The following is a 17,455-nucleotide window of genomic DNA, read 5'->3' on the forward strand; positions in this document are numbered from 1 at the left end:
CCTAATTGAATTTTTAATATAATTACTTTTTCTCCCCCTATTTCTCTGAAATACCTGCCTTTAAATTAAACTTATATTAGCATAATTATTTTGATATTCACCACTAAAATACTCACCCATTATACCATGCACGTAGGAACATGTTTCTCCCACTAGTTAATTGGTTTCTCTGGTGTTGTGTTATATTCTTCTAAATGCTTTACAATATAAACTAGCCTTGGTCTTGACCACCTATATTTCATCTATCCCCTATGTCAGTAGTGATTCACACTCTCAGAAAACAAGACTCTGCCTATATAAGGAAAAAAAAAGCCTCTCCTTTTATTCTCATGAAAGAATATTGTTAGTGTATAATATAAATTCTTTAAAGAGAAGAAGTTTGAGCATGAGAAAGGCTGTTTTATGGATTGAAAAAACCATGGGCTCTAATAGCGTTAAATGACTGGAGTGCTCATCTGCTGCCTGTTATACCCCTCAGTTTTCCAGAGTGCCCAGCTGTGCACATAAATGGTCTTTAATGTGGTTATTGATGAGACTGCGGGCAGAACAGGACTGCTAAATAAAAGGAGAGCCTTGAATGCAATGCTGGTGTCCAGAGTTTCTTTGCAGAGAGCAGCAGGATGTAATGTGATTAGAGATTTGTGGCTGGCATTGAGCCTGAACACAAAACCAGAGGCATTTGCTCAGCTCCAGCAAACGCTGGTTCAGAGGTCAGAAACCATTAGCACTGGAAGGGTGGAAAATAAATACAAGACCTGGGCTGCAGAACCAGATAAAGGCAGAGAGCAAAGCAAAAAGCTGTTTTGGACCACTGCTTATGCATTGCTCAGGCAGAGCTCATTATTGTCCAGCTGAAGAATTGTGCCTGTCTACCAAACACAGAACAGAGCTCCTAAGAAACACTTAAATCTGAATTGTGCTATTTTTCCTTGTCTGGCATAGTGCAGCTTGGGCCATGTATCCCCATCTCACTTGTTCCCTTCTGCTGCAGGGAGGGAGGTTCTTGCAGGCCTGGGACAGAAAGAAATTTTACTTCCTCTTGTCAAGTCCTTACAGTGGCCAGGGACAAGCATTTCAGGGTGTCTGATGTGGTTTACCTGCATGTGTTTGGGAGGCAAAGAGTTTCACTTCTTATTCTGGACCAAAGCAGCTGCCATGGCCAGTGGGACATGGAGGATAGACTGGGGCAGGGCACTCAGGATCTAGGCTGTGCTATCTCACAGGACTTCTTGATTGTTTCCTGCTGCTCAAATATGTTTATGCTGTTGAAATTGTTGCTGTGCTGCTGGCCACGCTGTGTTTTGCTTAGTCTTCAGAGGGACCTGCTGGCTGTATTGACAGGTTCATAGGTCTCAGTGGGGCTTTGTACTTTCTGTGAGCATTCAGAGGCCCCTGCCAGCCAAGAGTGGGAGATAAGGTCTGACCTGAAGTATGGCAGTGCCATATGACTGTGACTGAAAGGAAAGGGTGGCACCTATCCAAGACCCTAATGTTGATTTTTTCCAAGGTATTTCCACGAAGAAACAATCCATATCTGGTGTGGGCAATTTTTTCAGTATGCCATGAAACTAGTGCACATTTCTGTATGTATGATCTCAAGCAAATCTGAGTCTGAGTAACCCTGCTGGATCTCCCAACACTGACAGAAAGTTTGGTCCAGGATTCTGGCAAGACTGGTTACTAGCTACTTCCTCAAATACTTAACTTTGCAGACAGAGATATTAATGAGCACAGCAGCAGTATCTTTTGGTATTTATAAATTCGGAGCCCTAGATATTGAAAAAGTGTGAAATAAGAGGCTATTTTTCCACTTCGTCTCTCTTCTATTTATATGGACCCACATGTGCATAATTCAGTCATGGGGAAAATATGAGCAACTACATTGGGAGAGACTGTCATACATATGCTCTTCCGAGGTGTTTAACCAGAGAATTAATTCCACACCCCTCCCCACCCCCCCTCCCTAAAATTGGAAAGATTTAAAACTAGATGGGGAAACAGCTGACACAAAGATCCTTTCCAGAGAAGGTGAAAGAGTCTGGAACAAATTACCCACCAATGACTGAGCAATAGTGAAAAGAGCTTTTTGGCAACCAGCCTTTGCAAGAGGAAATTTAAATTAAAAACCTTTTCAGTTTATGTCATTTTAAGTAGAAATTATCTGTGCAACTTGTGCTGATTGAGAGCACTTCTGCACTGCTCACAGAATTTGATCTAATAATTTTTAGTATAATTAGATAAAAAGAAGATACTGTACACTTTATGTTTTTCAAAGTCTTACTGATCAGTAAGACTGAGATTCTTAATCAATAATTACAACCATTTCATACTGCCCATCTCTCTCAGGGAGTCACTGCTGCCCTGTGATATATTTTGCAATTATATCACAGGCACAAAGTTACTTCCTGAATGTTTGCCAGTCTCTGTGCAACTGTCATTTCTCTTCATTCTATTCAGTTTTATTTGACCTTCAGTGAGAAAATAAGTTCCTCTTGCATTTTTCCATATCCTATGTCTTTGAAAAACTCATCCCTTTCAGCTCCAATGTGTTCTAATAATTTTCAACTTCATGTCATATATTTCTTTAAATATGCTTGAAAATGAATTCCAAAAGCCTTTTTGGCTGTAATAATTTTGGGACATTTTAGTGGAACTGAATTTTCTCACCATTTAAACTAAGAATATAAGAATTACTGCCAGTATTGAATTAAATATTGATGAACTAGCTGATTTTAGACAAACAAGTGCTATTTTGAGTCTTTTATTTTTGGAAACAATTGCCCCAGCTGTCTAAATATGAGCTGTCATTTGTGAGACCAATGAAAGCAAATTATCTCTCCTTTCCTTGCATCATTGTTGTTTCTGGTGAGAAGCTGGAGAGTTTCATAATTCATTGTGGGTCCAAAGGGCATAATCTACATTTTTCTCACAGTGTGGCCAGACAAATGTATCTGACAGGACGTGGTCCTGAGAACATCAGCTGCTTCATAAATCAGACAGGTTTGCAGTCTGCATTACAAATTGATCCTTAAGACATAACCTGTTGCAACAGAACTGTTCCAGCTATTTGGTACCAGTGACAACAATGCTAACACACCAACTCATTCCCTGTCCGGTTATAGAAGTAAAGATGCTTCCATATACAAAGAGCTTATGACTAACTGGGTGTTACTGTTAGACAGTCTGTCTTGTTTGTTGTATCTGCACAAGCTTAAATACAGAAGTCATAAAGAAGAAAAAGGACAACTAGGGAAATGAAACACCAGGCTGCATGAACGTGACATTTGCTGAGCTCCTGTTTTTAGGGAAGCCAGACAGTAATACAGGTGAACCCCAGAAATGTGTGCTTCATTTGATTTGCTTCTTTTTGTTTTATCCCTAAATGTTTGCATAGGTATAGGAGACTGTTAATTATGCTATTAAGTCAGCTCCCATGCAGTTGTGAAAACTTAGTTCAAAATGTGAAAGAATTTACTTATCACAGAGAATGAGACTCAGATGAAATTGAGTAGTGAAATAACTACATCTTCACATGCCCTGGGCCTCTTGCAGTGTATTTTCATTTTTTGAGCTGTTTTTCCTAAGGGAGGCAAAAGGTAGTTTCTAAGTTGCCTGCTTTTTGAAAACATCTTAAACTAGGCAAGACCCAAGACATATAAAATCACTGCTCATTTTAAGAATATAAGCTGAATTGGAAGCTGTGCTGAAAAAGAAATGAAGATTAATAAACTCATGAATGTATCTTATCCATTAACATCTTATCATCAAACTAATGGCAGTGATGGGGAATTTTCAAATAAAGCTTGATGAAATCTTTCCACTGTTCACATACTTCAGGGCTGGCTTTTTTCAAATATACTTATGCTAGTACTGCACCAGACATGTCTTCTCTGATTTATAACAGGGAATGTCTAAAGATATATGATTATAATCTATACATTGTGGCAACATTTTTAGCAGGAATATGTTCTTAATGCTGACGGATTCAAAAACTAACCACATCGGGTAGTAAGACCTTACAAAATCTGAAGTTCTTACACTAGAAGACATTTCTAAACTCTTGAGATTCATATTCATTTGGTATAAGTTCTCAGTTTTGTAAAATTGAAATGCAGTAAAGAGGCCTGAAGCCTAGAGCCAGGAAGAAAGACTGTGACTGTGGAAAAGAAGAGAAAAGCAAAACAGGCTAATCCTCAGAGCTGAGTTTTACACGGTGTGTGGATGAGAGAGGTCCCAGAATGCTGCAAGCATTTTTCCAAAGAGAAAGGCTTCACCTGTAGGGAGGTATCCCAGTGTAATTACAGTGCCAGGGGAGATCAGTGGGGGCTTGGCACACAAAATGCTTTTGCAAGAGCACAGAGATTTAGGTCTTTGGGGATTCTTCAAGTGAAACAGAGTGTGTCTGTCTGTGTGTTACATGGAACCATGCAGCATGTGGAGATTTTGGGATTACCTTTTCAGATCAAGGTATCCACTTCCTCTCAGATGTGATTTTATTAAACAGAAATGCTGTGGCACTATGAAGGAGATAGCAATAATCTACATAACTAGGTATCATTACAATATTAATGATGGCAATGAAATGGCTGCTAATTTTAATCAGCAATGAACTTTATCTTTTGCCAACCTTCAGAGCAACAACAATATTCTTGTTTGAGTTTGGGTTTTGAGGCACAGAATAAATTACTTCCCTGAGGGAGTAACTGTGCAGCAGCCCTTCACAAAATCAGCTCTCTCAGCTGTTTCATGCACTTCAGAATTCTCTAAGCCTCTTGAATTTGCTGTGGGCTAAGGCATCAGACTATGAAAATGTACATTAACTTCCTATCCAGTGGTAACCTGTTTGTTGGTATGAGCTATTTCACAGCTGATAATAGACAACTGAGGTAGCAAACAAAGTCCAATTTTTTGTCCCTTTAATAGTACAGCATCCCCCTTCCCTCCTGTGTAGCAATGACATTCAAATGCCAGTGTCTGCCTTTTTTAAAATATTCAGCCCTTTTGGATACAGATTTATGCTAGATTGCATCAAACTTGCCCTATTCCTGCCCATATTGAGCGGTCTTTATTTTATTAGCTTTATTCAGAGAAGAGATTTTGGTATCAAAGGTTGAAAGTGTTTCTATAAACAGAATAGGAAGCTACTCCAACTTTGTCAGAAGATTCATTATGAGGAAGGCTATCCATTTGTATCTAGTTCTTGTGCTGTCTCCAATGCTGAATATTGGCTGTTGTCTTTGGGGATCTACCCCACAAAAATACAGTTTCTATTGGCAAAAAATTATCTGGGCTGCAACAACTTCTGCATATTTTAACATCACAATATTATCCAGCAGAACCTTTTGCAAGCATCCCCCAGCAGAAGAATCCATTTCAGCTCTGCCACTCCCCAGACTCCAGTCTCAGTTCCTCCAGCCTCACAGCAGATAACCTCCCTAAAAGTGCAGTGCCGTGCACAAGCTGGCCCTGGGGTTAATCACCAGGGCACAGTTCAATACTTTCACTAACACAAAAAGCTTGGTGGATCCCTGTGCTATTGCTGTTAAGTACTGACTTTCTCTAAAAAAGTTTTACTCCCACTGTTCTCATCTAGAATTCCCTCTCTTCCTTCATTTAATTATGTAAGATGATGCTTGTTTCTTCTGGAGATGTTATATGCCATTGAAAATCTTGACAGGGAATGCAGCTTTTACAGCTAATTATTTTTAAAGAGGAAGAAGAAAGGATAGGAAAAATATCTTTTAACTATAAGCAGCTTCAGCTCTCACAGTACATGAGCACACTCTGTTGGATTGTTCTGATAATGACTGTGCAGAGGAAATGGTCGTTTTGTTTGAAATACTTGAAACTTCTGTTCACAAAAAAAAAAAAAAAAAAAAAAAAAAAAAAAAAAAAAACCAAAAAAAAAAATCTTCTTCATACCAGTCTAATTCTCATATTAAATATATTTCAAGCTATAAGTTTCTGAATCCAAAACCCCTAGAATATTAAATGCAGAGATTATATGTTGATTACTTGTAGCAAATACATAAAAAATGAACAGTTTCAATTCTAGTTTGAAGCCATAATGTCATAAATTTAAAAAAAAGAAAAATAAGGGAGCACGAATGAGTTGTTTCATCTCCTATTCTCTATTACTTACTATATAATGACAAAGGTTTTCACAATAGATGCTCTAAACTGATCTAACTCATCCTAGTACCTTCTGTATCTCCCCCAGTACAGGGAAGAGGAAACAGGGAATATTTAGATACAAAAAGGCAGATTATGAAATCATCCTGCTAGATTTGTAAGTGGTCCCAGTGAAATCATGCCCAGCTATCAGGTTTTACACAATTCATAGAATCATAAAAAGGCTTGTGTTAAAAGGGGCTTTCATGATCATCTGGTTCCAAGCCCCATGCCATGAGCAGGGATGTCCCTCACTAGACCTGGCAGGTCCATTCCTTTGAATGAATTTCAAAACTACTGGGGAACCATTCAGGCAGCAGATAATTGCCCCTCCTAGTTAAAGAACACTGCACATGCAAATTTTTTGCTGAATAGTGATAAGGTTAATGCCCATCGTGAGCTTACACGCTTACGGGGCCTTGCTACAGTGGAATGACAGAATTGTACTCATTTGGACATTGTTATTGCAATGTAGTGTGAATGTGCTTTGCACTCTAAGTGCAGTGTCTTTGATGATCACTATGATTACTTGAATCAAGTATAATCCAGTTTGGAAAGAATTATTAATATGCATTTTGGGAAAAATATTAACAGGCTTTTTCCTTAAGCAATTTAGCCTCAGTAATGAAATTAGAAAAAAGTTGTGTGCAGCGATCCTTTGTTTTTTTTTTTTTTTCCCTCACGAAATACATAAATTAGGACTACTTAATTAATTTAAAGTCAAATCTAATTTATCTCCTCAAATTTGAATGCTGTGTTGCATGTGATATACTATTGTCACAGCCAGAACTGTAACCAGCATAACCCAGCAAAGCCTTGCTGCAATACAGCTATGCTCATTTGGATCTCTGCTGTGATAATTCATAAATATTTTCTATAGTAGTGCTCAGCTTGTATATTTCTGTGGACCTCGAGTGAGAGAATCACATCCAGTCTGTGTGGGCCAGCCAGGACCTGAGTATCACTCAGCTACTTCCTGATCTTATTACATCTGGTAAGAATAAAAGTTTACTGGCACTTCATTTCAAACTTTGTTCATTCTCTCCTGTTCTACTTGAACTCTTAAACAATATTTCATTTCACACACTTGCCTGGTCTAGTCCCTGTCATAAAGGAAGGGTTTCACCAGCTTCCAGCAGCCTGACCTTGTCCAGCCTCCAGAGGATAAACAGTTGACACGGAACACAGAGACAAAGGCGCTGTGAGATCTGACCCGTAATGAGGGATGGCGTGAGACCCGGCATCCCGGGCGAGTGCATGCTTGTGCTCAGGTCAGGGCGCTAGCGAGGAGCCAGGCCCCCTTCAGGCATCCAAACCTCTTTGTTTTCCAGGGAAGGCAAAATCCTCATCTCAGACTCCTGAGGGGAAGTACAGAAACCAAACTCAAAAGGACGTCTTTATCTTTTAATGCCATAGATATTGGGGTCAGTATGCTTCTCAGCAGAGATGGCACATAGCAGGGGAGCTCTCCCTTTTCTCCCTGAGGTTCAGGCACAACTGCTGTTGCAGAAGACAGCTTATAGCTTCAAAAGAGTTTAAAACAAAAAATATAAAAGGTGAGGCATCACAGTGCAAGATGTGATTACTGATTAGAGTGTTCTGCACTTCTAGTCCGGAAAAAAATTTGAAGTTAAACCAGGGGAACCAGTGCTCAAAAACATTTCTTTTAAGTTTAGTCTAGAGGTTATTATTCCTTTTCTATCAGATGTTTAATGGGATCATTACTGTGGTCACCATTGCACATTTAAGAGCATAAGGCTTTTTATATGTTTGACATGAGTACTAAATGTAATTTAAAACTAGCTGATCCTTTGACACATATGAAGCCCCAACTCCTTTACAATCTTCTCCCCCAGACAGATGGACTAAAGCTGTCTCTGTGAAATATAACTGTGCCTTGACAGAGACTAACAATCCCAGTTCTTCAAACAGGGGCTTTTACAAGTGGGAAATTAGTCTTGCACTTATTTCTCCCTGATTTTTCTGAGGTTGAGACTCTTGTTACACAGAGGGGCTGGTCAAGTTTTGTTATAGGCTCCCTCCATTTTAAAATGTCTACAGTCTGACTCCCTCTGATGTTGAGGCAAAATCAGAAAGATGGCATATGCTGTTCTCTGTGTCCTGCCATGGACAATTCTATGTTCCTTAATCTGCAAATTCAGTAATTTTCCTGAAAATAAACAGTTCTGGGAAGAAAACACAGCCTGCTCTGCACGCCTCTTGTGACTGATGTTCTCTAATCTCCCCAGGAAGTTCGCATAGTGCTTCGTTGTGGGGTTCTTTTTGATGGCATAACCTGAGCCTTTCTTCAGCGCCTGAAGGTCATGGCTCTGTTTCATCTACCACAGGTGAAGAAAACCTTATTTTCATCTGTTTCAAAGCTTGTCTGATCATTAAATCCAAAACTGAGCACTGTTCCCCTGCCTCACCTCATTAGTCATGGAAGACAATGAGACTGTCTCAAAAAACTTTAACCTGATCCAAATCAGTCTTGTATCAGACAGCAAATAATAATATAGGTCTTGAGTAGAACAATAAACAGGATAATTGTGGCAGACGTTTTAAAAGTCAGAGTAAAACTGGGTTGCAGAGAAGGCTGAGCATGCCTGAGTATTAATGAAACTGATAGGAATAGAAAGCACACCTGGGATCCACAAAAGATACTGTGAGAAAATATGTGCAGCAGTCAATAATGCTGAAAATCTTCAACTCTGTGGGATGGAGCAGTGTTTAAAGGTATATTGTTAATCTGCAAGGTATACAGATTTGTTGATGATCCCTTTTCATGCTGTTACCTTTCAGGATTTCTCAATGTTTAAACAAAAGTGAATTTTTTATTATTATTTGTAGAAAGCTGTTTTTAAAATATGCACATACAGCAGTATACATACAATGTAGTAAACATATCCTTATGTTAACATTTAGAGTCATTTTCATGTGATTCTCTTTTAAAGTCACTCTGCCAGGAGGAGCAGTTGTAAGGAAGAATAAAGGTATTTATTTAGCACTGATAGATTTTTGTATGAAGTTTTAACATCTTGCCTTTAACTTCTTATGTTTACAAGTCTGTCTTCAATGACTTCTTTCGAGAGGACTTAGTCAGTCCTCCTTATTCCCCTTTGAAAATCAAGGCCTTCTATAAACCTTCTATAAAGCATCTAACAAGTAGACCATAAAACTATGTTTCATGCACAGAAATCTTGGCCCTTATAATTATTTCCTTAATGAAACTGTTCCCATGCCCTACTATGGTAGAATGTCATCACTCAGCCTATATCCACAAATTAAGATTCTGCATCAGCAAATAACACAAAGTTGAACATCAAGCACAAATTTTAATATGAGAATAGATGCTATTGGAATGAAAGCACATCTGCTATCATTGCCCAAAAAACTCTTGCACATTTACAGGTCATGGGAGCACATGTACTCAATCCATAAAGCTGTGAAATTGCCACTGCATGGGGAACACCTAACCCCAGTTAACACCAGCAGAATCTGCAAACAGAATGAAGCCTCAGAAAATCAAACATTTTAATTCTGAAAGATACTGCCTATAGATAACAAAGGTTTAGGGATTCATGTGTCCCCTATTATTCATGTTTGAAAATTTACATTGATACACCACCTTTATTTCCTGAAATCAAATGTTATTAAATCAGTGGAAGATAGAGATTGCCCTCCAAATACTATTACCATTTAATACTAATATTTTATGAACTGATACACTGCAACATGAATCCACAAGTGTGATTTTGACCCAGCATTGCAACACCTACTTCTGGTAGAGCAATTACAGATGAATGCAGAAGCCTCTCCTCCAGCCTATGATGCTGAACATCTTCTGCATGCACTGATACCAAGCCACATGCAATTCATCCATCACAGCCCAATTTACTGCCCTTATAGTCTATTTTTTTTTCTGAAGAGCTGATCACAGGAGAAATAAAATTGTTTAAAAGCTGTTATCATTCACCCACAAACATTACTCAGTAGTATTTTAGAAGTGTTAAATTCCAAGTTAATACCAATAGAGATTTTGAATTTTCAATACCAATTCAATTACTGTCAGCAGCTTAAACCAGAAGAAATACAAATAAGATTTGGTTCTCATTTGGGCTAGTTTAAAGGTACTTTGACTTCTATGATATTATCATAACTCAAATGCTTCTGTTACAAAAGAGAATCCATGTGGAAATCTGCAAATGCTAATCAGTTCTAACATGAAGAAGTGATAATTAAATTTGATCTCCACTTTCTTTTTATATTCTTCCCAAGACATAAAAAGAACACAGGCAGAGAGTGGTCTTGATATGCTTTAGTGAAATGTCATAGAATGTGCTAATTACCTAGCAAATTCAGATTCCAGAGTTGTTCTTGTCACGTACAAATCTTTCCTTGAATACTTCCTTGACTTGTTCTGTGATGCCTTTTTATTTTCATTAACAAGAAAAGATTCTGAAACTGAAATTTTAGTATTTTTTTTAAATAGGAATCTAAAAATGTCCATATTGTGTATTTTAAAGAAATACAAGTAAAGCTACAACCTAACAAATTTAAGATTTGGACCTTTATCCAAAAGATTACAAGTAACATATAAAGCAGGACCCTAAACCTCAACACTAAAATTTTATTCTGTGTGTTAGGAATTGACATAACTTTTAATAACAGGTATTGAATTACTTCTGTATGCATTCTGCTGACAAACACTTTACTGAGATAGAATCAGTATTCTCAGGTTGAATAAAGGGTTATTTTTAAAAATTAAACAAGTTATTATTATTCACTGTGTAAAACAAAAGCCGTCAATAGATATCTGTCTGCCAGAATATTATATTTTTCTTTTAAATATATTTTTCGTTTTCTGTAACAGAGTTGGAGGTTTCTTCAGCTCAACAAAATATCTCAGAATGATTGACTCAGTAGTAATAGAAATAACTGGAATCATTTAGCCACAAGCTTGCTGAATCTGCCAGCTACATTGGTAAATGTCAAAATCTCCGCAGTTAATACTGACAGAGTTGCAGTAATTTCAGTTGTGACACACGACAGGACTTTCATCAGTCAATAAGATGACTCCACCTTATACAACTTCATAAATCTCAGCCTTTAGAAAGAGCTCTAAAGTATTTTGAGACTTAAAAGTACCTCCAAAGTGCACCTCAAAGCAGATAGCTGAGTATTCAAGTGATGATGACACCTGATCATCCAGCTTCAGTACCCCTTGCACGAGGAGGAGGAGCATGTGTCTGTGTGGATGCATTTGTGATTTGCAGGAGATCTGAAGTCTCTCCCAAATCCTGCACTGCTGTCAACAGTAAGAGGAGGCTGAACAGGAAGGTGGGGAAAGTTCTCCAGCTGTCACGTTTGCAAAATGGTTTAATCGTGTCAAGGTGCTCAAGGCAGGGTTTGGCTGTGTACAGTGGGTTAGGTCAGCTCTTTGGTGCTATCCTGAGCCTGTGTAGACTGGGTCAACATTCTTCAAGTTCAGAGCTAGGGCTTTGTGTCAGGAAACAAAATTTTATTAGGTATTAAAGTGTTTAAACCAAAAATCTTTCCTACTTTTTCCCATCCAGGACTTCACTACCTGGAAATCTTTCATTCATATATTTTCTTATATTAAAAATGAGTTTCCCTTTCTTGAATACTGACAGGTTTGTATAAATATTCTAATGCTGTTATTCATTAAACAATAAACATTAGTCTGGCTAAGATGAGCTAATGTTGCTCAGCAAGCAACAAACTTGAACAAGCCTGCCTATCATCCAATTTAAATGTATACACGCCTCACTTTAAACACACCATTTCAAGTACTGTTTCAGTGCCTTTCTGGCTATTTAATTTGGGTGGAATTTATGATGCAATTTTTTAAAACAGTGTTCTCCTGCTTAACATATTTACCACTGTGAAAGTGATTTTTACCTTTGGAGAGGACCAGCATGTGTGTTGTATATTGACATGAGACATACAAAACAACCCTGTGAAGGAACAGAAATCTGCTTAATGCACCTCTCCACGTTGCAAGGTAGGGTGCTGGCATCTAAATTCTAATCTAATCTTGTGTAATTACATTACTCAAGGAATGCAACCAAAACTTTGCCTTCCTAGGAAAGAACTCAGAAGGAGTTAATCAGTGAAATAAAACACAGGAATTTTATCATGCTACAAATAAATTAATTTGAAAAACTTCTAAGATATGAACCTTCTACAAGCTTTGAAAATTTTTACAGAGTTCTAAAGCATTGATTTAATTCATTATTTTTGTAAAATGTCTTCAATTTTTGTTTTGTCTATTAATGTCTTAATATGTCTTCTGCAGAATGACATAGAATATACCTCAGCTCTCAGGACTAATTCAGGCCATTCTTTTCACTGCTTTTTATTTATTCCTGCATACTTAAGCTGTACTTTGCCTAAATAAATATCTTTCTGACTAGTTTAGAAATTGAAGGTAAGGAGTTTAACTCATCTAATCTGCTAAACTTGTCAGAGCAGAGAGAAATTATTGCTATTTGTCAAGAGAGAGAATCTGCCTCTTTTGCAGTGTTTGATGGTAGGTAATTTTTGATCTGTATTTGCAGCAGTTCAGAACTATTGCTAAAATGAAAAGTACAATACTTTGTGGCACCTTTCATTAATTCCTCATGCTTTGTCTTTTTATCTTTTATGGGCTGCTCAGTCTCAATGAGACACTGCACAGTGAGAGAGGATATCTTTAAACTGTGTATGATGAGATTCTATTAAGTTCAATGATATTGGGAAAAAGAGGACAGTCTAAAAGAGGGTGCTTTCCTATGCTTATTTCCAGCATGCTGAGAAGAGTCTATTCAGAATTCAATGTCCCCACTGTGACTCACTTGAAAACAGTGAAAACTGAGAAGTGGAAAACTGCAACCAAGTGAAAGTACCTTAAAAACACAAGGCAAACACAAATTAATGCAAAATCCAATGTTTCTTGATAATGAAAGTTAAAGGATGTGTTAGAATATTGAAAGTACCAAGTCAAGCATTAGCAGATGGATTTTATTTCATTCCAGTGTTCAGTTGCATACAGTGCTGCAGTCTTACAGCCAGGTAGCCTGTTACAGAGATGACAGGAATAAAATGCTTAGCTGGAGGAGTGGGGATTCCTAAGAGATTGGTTGGTTACAAAGTTAGAGGGAATTAATAACTTGTACTTACAATTCCTTATCTGCAGCAGTTTTTCTTCTAAAGCTGAAATGACTTCACAAGCTTCTTTCCCTTGTTGTGAAAATATTTTGTGAGAACCAGTCTGCTGCTCTACACAATCATGTGCTCAGGAGATATTCTTTTCTCCAAGAGTTAAGGTTCCATATATCCTAACTCTTCTGATGTTCACAGATCATATGTCAAGACCATACAGGAGCTACTTGGCAAGCCAAGCTGACTGTGTTCATAATTACTCACTCTGCTTAAGTGGCATTTCTAGACATCTTGTTGCTATCTGAGGTTACCACCAACAAGTACATGAGTAAATAAAAATACTAATTGTCTATAAATTGAGATAAATGTATAAATCTGTCTAAATTTGACTACAATTATAGAAAATCAAGGATGGGGAACTCTACAATTGTCAATAAACAGACAAAAACATCAGATCCATGTATTAGTGTCAAAGATAAACAGGGAACCTGATTTTTAATGTGGTTATATTAAATAATTGTGGCTTGAGAGCTGAAGCAATCTGTGGAGAAGGAAACCAACAGCAATCCAGCAGAACTGCAGTTCAATATTTTTAGGGAAGTGAGAACTTGTGGGTGATATTGACATGACAAATAGCTTCCTAAAAACAGTGAGGATAATGTTTTTTTCTGGATATAGCATAATGAAATACAGCCTCAGCTGTAGGTGTAACTCAATAAAACAGAACATTTTCCTTGCCAGATGATATTGCAATAAAGGCAAAATGAACAGACATGATAAAAATCTAGGCTATTTTAGGGTAGTGCTTTAATTTGTGAAGCAATGATCATAAAGTAGTCAATCTGATTGCAGAATGCTGTTGGGACATAGGACTAGCTGAATAATCAACATAAAAGGGAGAGTCTGATTCCTTTCTATTGCCTGCACATTTCTTCCATCTGTGGACCATAATATAAATTGCTGAAGCATACTCAACTTCTCTACAAAATGTTCAGCAATAAAAGTTCTCAAGCAGCCATATAAATGTAAGTCCTTATACTATATCAAGATCCCCAGTCAGTCTGGAAAACACGACCTTTATGAAATAAACTGACAACGTGAAAAAAAAAATTCATTGAGTATGGAGAAATACAGTGAATTCCAGCTGCTCAACTGCTACGTCATCCCAACTCTTCTTACATGAACAGCAATGTAAATTATTCTACTGAAAAAATATGCCAAAATTATGCAGTGGTCTGAAAACCCTTTCAGTCTTTAACCAGTTGTTTCCTTGCAAACACTTTTTGACTTCCTTAACTGTTTTTGTTCCGAATGAGAATAACTGTCATTCAAGAAAATATCCACACCTAACACCTGACAAAATGCTGAACTACCCCATCCTAATTACATATGAATCAATTGCCTACCAAATAAATGGGAGGTCCAGAGAGAACAGTTTGCTATAGTTTTCCAACAGTGATTTGCAAATAGTCCAAAATCCAACCTTGTAATGCTTTTTCCTCATAACCTCTGACATGTCATACAAATCATGGCCCAGTATTTCCCTCAGTATAATAATCTAGAGCACAGGGTTTTATACTTCTGAGAGAAATTCAACATCCACCCTATGTTTGCAAATAATCATGTGAACCAGTAAAGTTTTTCGTTGATATTTATATGGGCTTGGAATTTCTGATGATGCTGACCTCCAGCTAAAGTATTTGGGAGCAACAGGATCGTGCTTGCTACCTACATGAGGCATCCAACTATCTGACAGATAATGGAGAGAGCTTGTTATCAATCAGTGTTAGAGAGCTTGATTCCTTATCCAGCCAATGGAGAAAGGCAGGTGCCTCCAGAGGCACGTGGGAATGTCTACATTTAGATGCACAAAGATAAATGCTGTGATTATTTACCTGAACCTTGCAGGGTCAAACACAGGAGACCACTTGTTCATTTTCAAACACTTATTTTGCACCAGTTTATAAACATGCCCAGCAGAGGGAAGTATCCCTCTGTGTTTTGAACTCCCGGCCTCTGAACAAGTAGGGGCAGCCTGAGCTGACATCCAGAGCAAGGGTAGCCCTTGAGCTGATGAAAATAGGTATTGCACCACTGAAGTGGAATTATTTTAAGAAAGCTGGAAGAGTTTCCATAGTGTTTCCCCATGCTCTACAACGGGGCACTGTGGAGACAGGGCATTGGTTACATTATTTGAGGTTCACATGTGCCATATTCAAAATGCCGCAAAATAGCACAATGAAAATACTTTCTAGGGGGAAAGAAAGATTATAAGTCAAAAAATAAATCTGATGGTTACATCATTTTAAAAACAGCTAACCTAAAAAGTTGCATGAGAGGAAGAGAAAAAAAAACCTAAAATGCATCTGGCTTGTTGTCCAAGACAGCTTTCTGTCTGGGCTATGAGAGAGAGGCATCTCCTTGATAGGCAGATGGAGGTCTACAAATCAGTGCTGATGACAGAAGGTGAGGGAGGCAATCCCTCAGCCTGCTCTCCACATTTCCAGGAGGATCAGAGCAATGACAAATTTCAGCAACTGAGGCAAAGGAGGGCACAGCAGCAGTACTGCAGATACAAGGAGCACATCACACGGCAAGTTTGTCATGCCAGCATTTGTGGGGCCTTAAGAAAGAGGTATGTTGATTTCAATTGAAGATTTTGTCTGCCTCTTCTAGCTCCCCCCCTCCCCTGCCAAAAAACCCCAACACCAAACACACCAAAAAAAAACACATTAAAAAAACCCTCCTGGTTTAGAATTAAGAGGAACTCAGAAGGGAAAGTACTGCTTATTGGAGAGTAAAGTTTTGTTCCTGCTGCAGCTCAGCAGGAAACCTTCTGTGAAGGTTGAACTATGCTTTCTCTGGCTTAGTTCTAGTGTTGCATGTGATTTTAGACTAGAAAAAATATGAATGGCTGGAGTTTATGGAGGAACATTCTTTGCTTCTGTATATATACAGAAATATCCTATGATTGGAAGTCAGTTGCACAAAGCAGATCCTAATCACTGTGAAAGAATGGCAGAGAATTACAGATTCTTCCTGCATTTTGACTGATCATAAATTCATCCTTTTTCCGATCTTGGTGACAAAACAAAGGATGGTATTATAGAGCTACATTTGCTACACATAGTCAATCTTTTCTTCAAGATTAAAATGTTTATTTCTCATGAAAATTCATACATGTTATACGGATTCTGCACTGGTGACCTTTTCTTATCACCATGTAACAGCAACACTATCTTTCTGCTAGTCACACACTTCCTTGCTTCAAAGGAATGGAGATTTTTTTGCACTTAACTTGAAGGGGGTGGTATTTTAAAATCCCATGCCTGTATGAACAATTAATTAACAACTCTTAGGATATGGTCAAGTTATGAACTATGTTTTTGGAGCCCCAGTTCTTCAAAAGAGACCAGCAGCAAACTGAGGCTTAAATTGTCACTCACCAAGTAGATAATGACACTTTTTCAAAACTCGGTCATTTGATCACTGGTCCCTGTATTAGTTCTGCTAAGTACTTCTTTGGCCAAGTGTCAGGTTTAGCAAACACTGTGTAATTTGAATCTTCCAAGTAGATTGTAGAGGAATGCACACCAACTTATCAGTGCTGGGAGGAAAAAACCTTGACAGCGTTGGATTTCAGGCACGTACTACTATCATTAACATCGTCTTTGTTCTGTGGATGAAGGGTATTTGCACAGACTGTATCTGAAAAACGGGTTTTGATGGTTTATCACAGCTAGATCTCACTGTTCCATTTCTTTTGGCTGGATGTGTGCTTTTCCACCTGAAGAGCTGGATTCCAGAAATTTCAAATGTTTTGCTGCACCTCTATTTATGGAGACTTTTACTAGATCTCAAAGGAGATCATGTCTCAGGGAAAAGAAGCATCAGAGGAGATGAGATCCAAAGACAGGAGATTAATAGAGAAGATCTTCTAAAGTGTTCATTTGTATTTCAGTCCGAAATCAGAGTATCTACCTTGGAGTAACTCAGCTCTTCTGTTTGTGATTTAAATAAAGCCTTTTCACAAAGCTACACCTAAGGTGGTATAAACAGACCAGACCTACAGGGTCTGGCAAAATTAATTTGTGTATCTGCATAAGACAAATGCATTAAA

Source organism: Anomalospiza imberbis, chromosome 2 (assembly GCF_031753505.1).
Source record: "Anomalospiza imberbis isolate Cuckoo-Finch-1a 21T00152 chromosome 2, ASM3175350v1, whole genome shotgun sequence".
Classification (NCBI taxonomy): Eukaryota; Metazoa; Chordata; class Aves; order Passeriformes; family Viduidae; genus Anomalospiza; species Anomalospiza imberbis.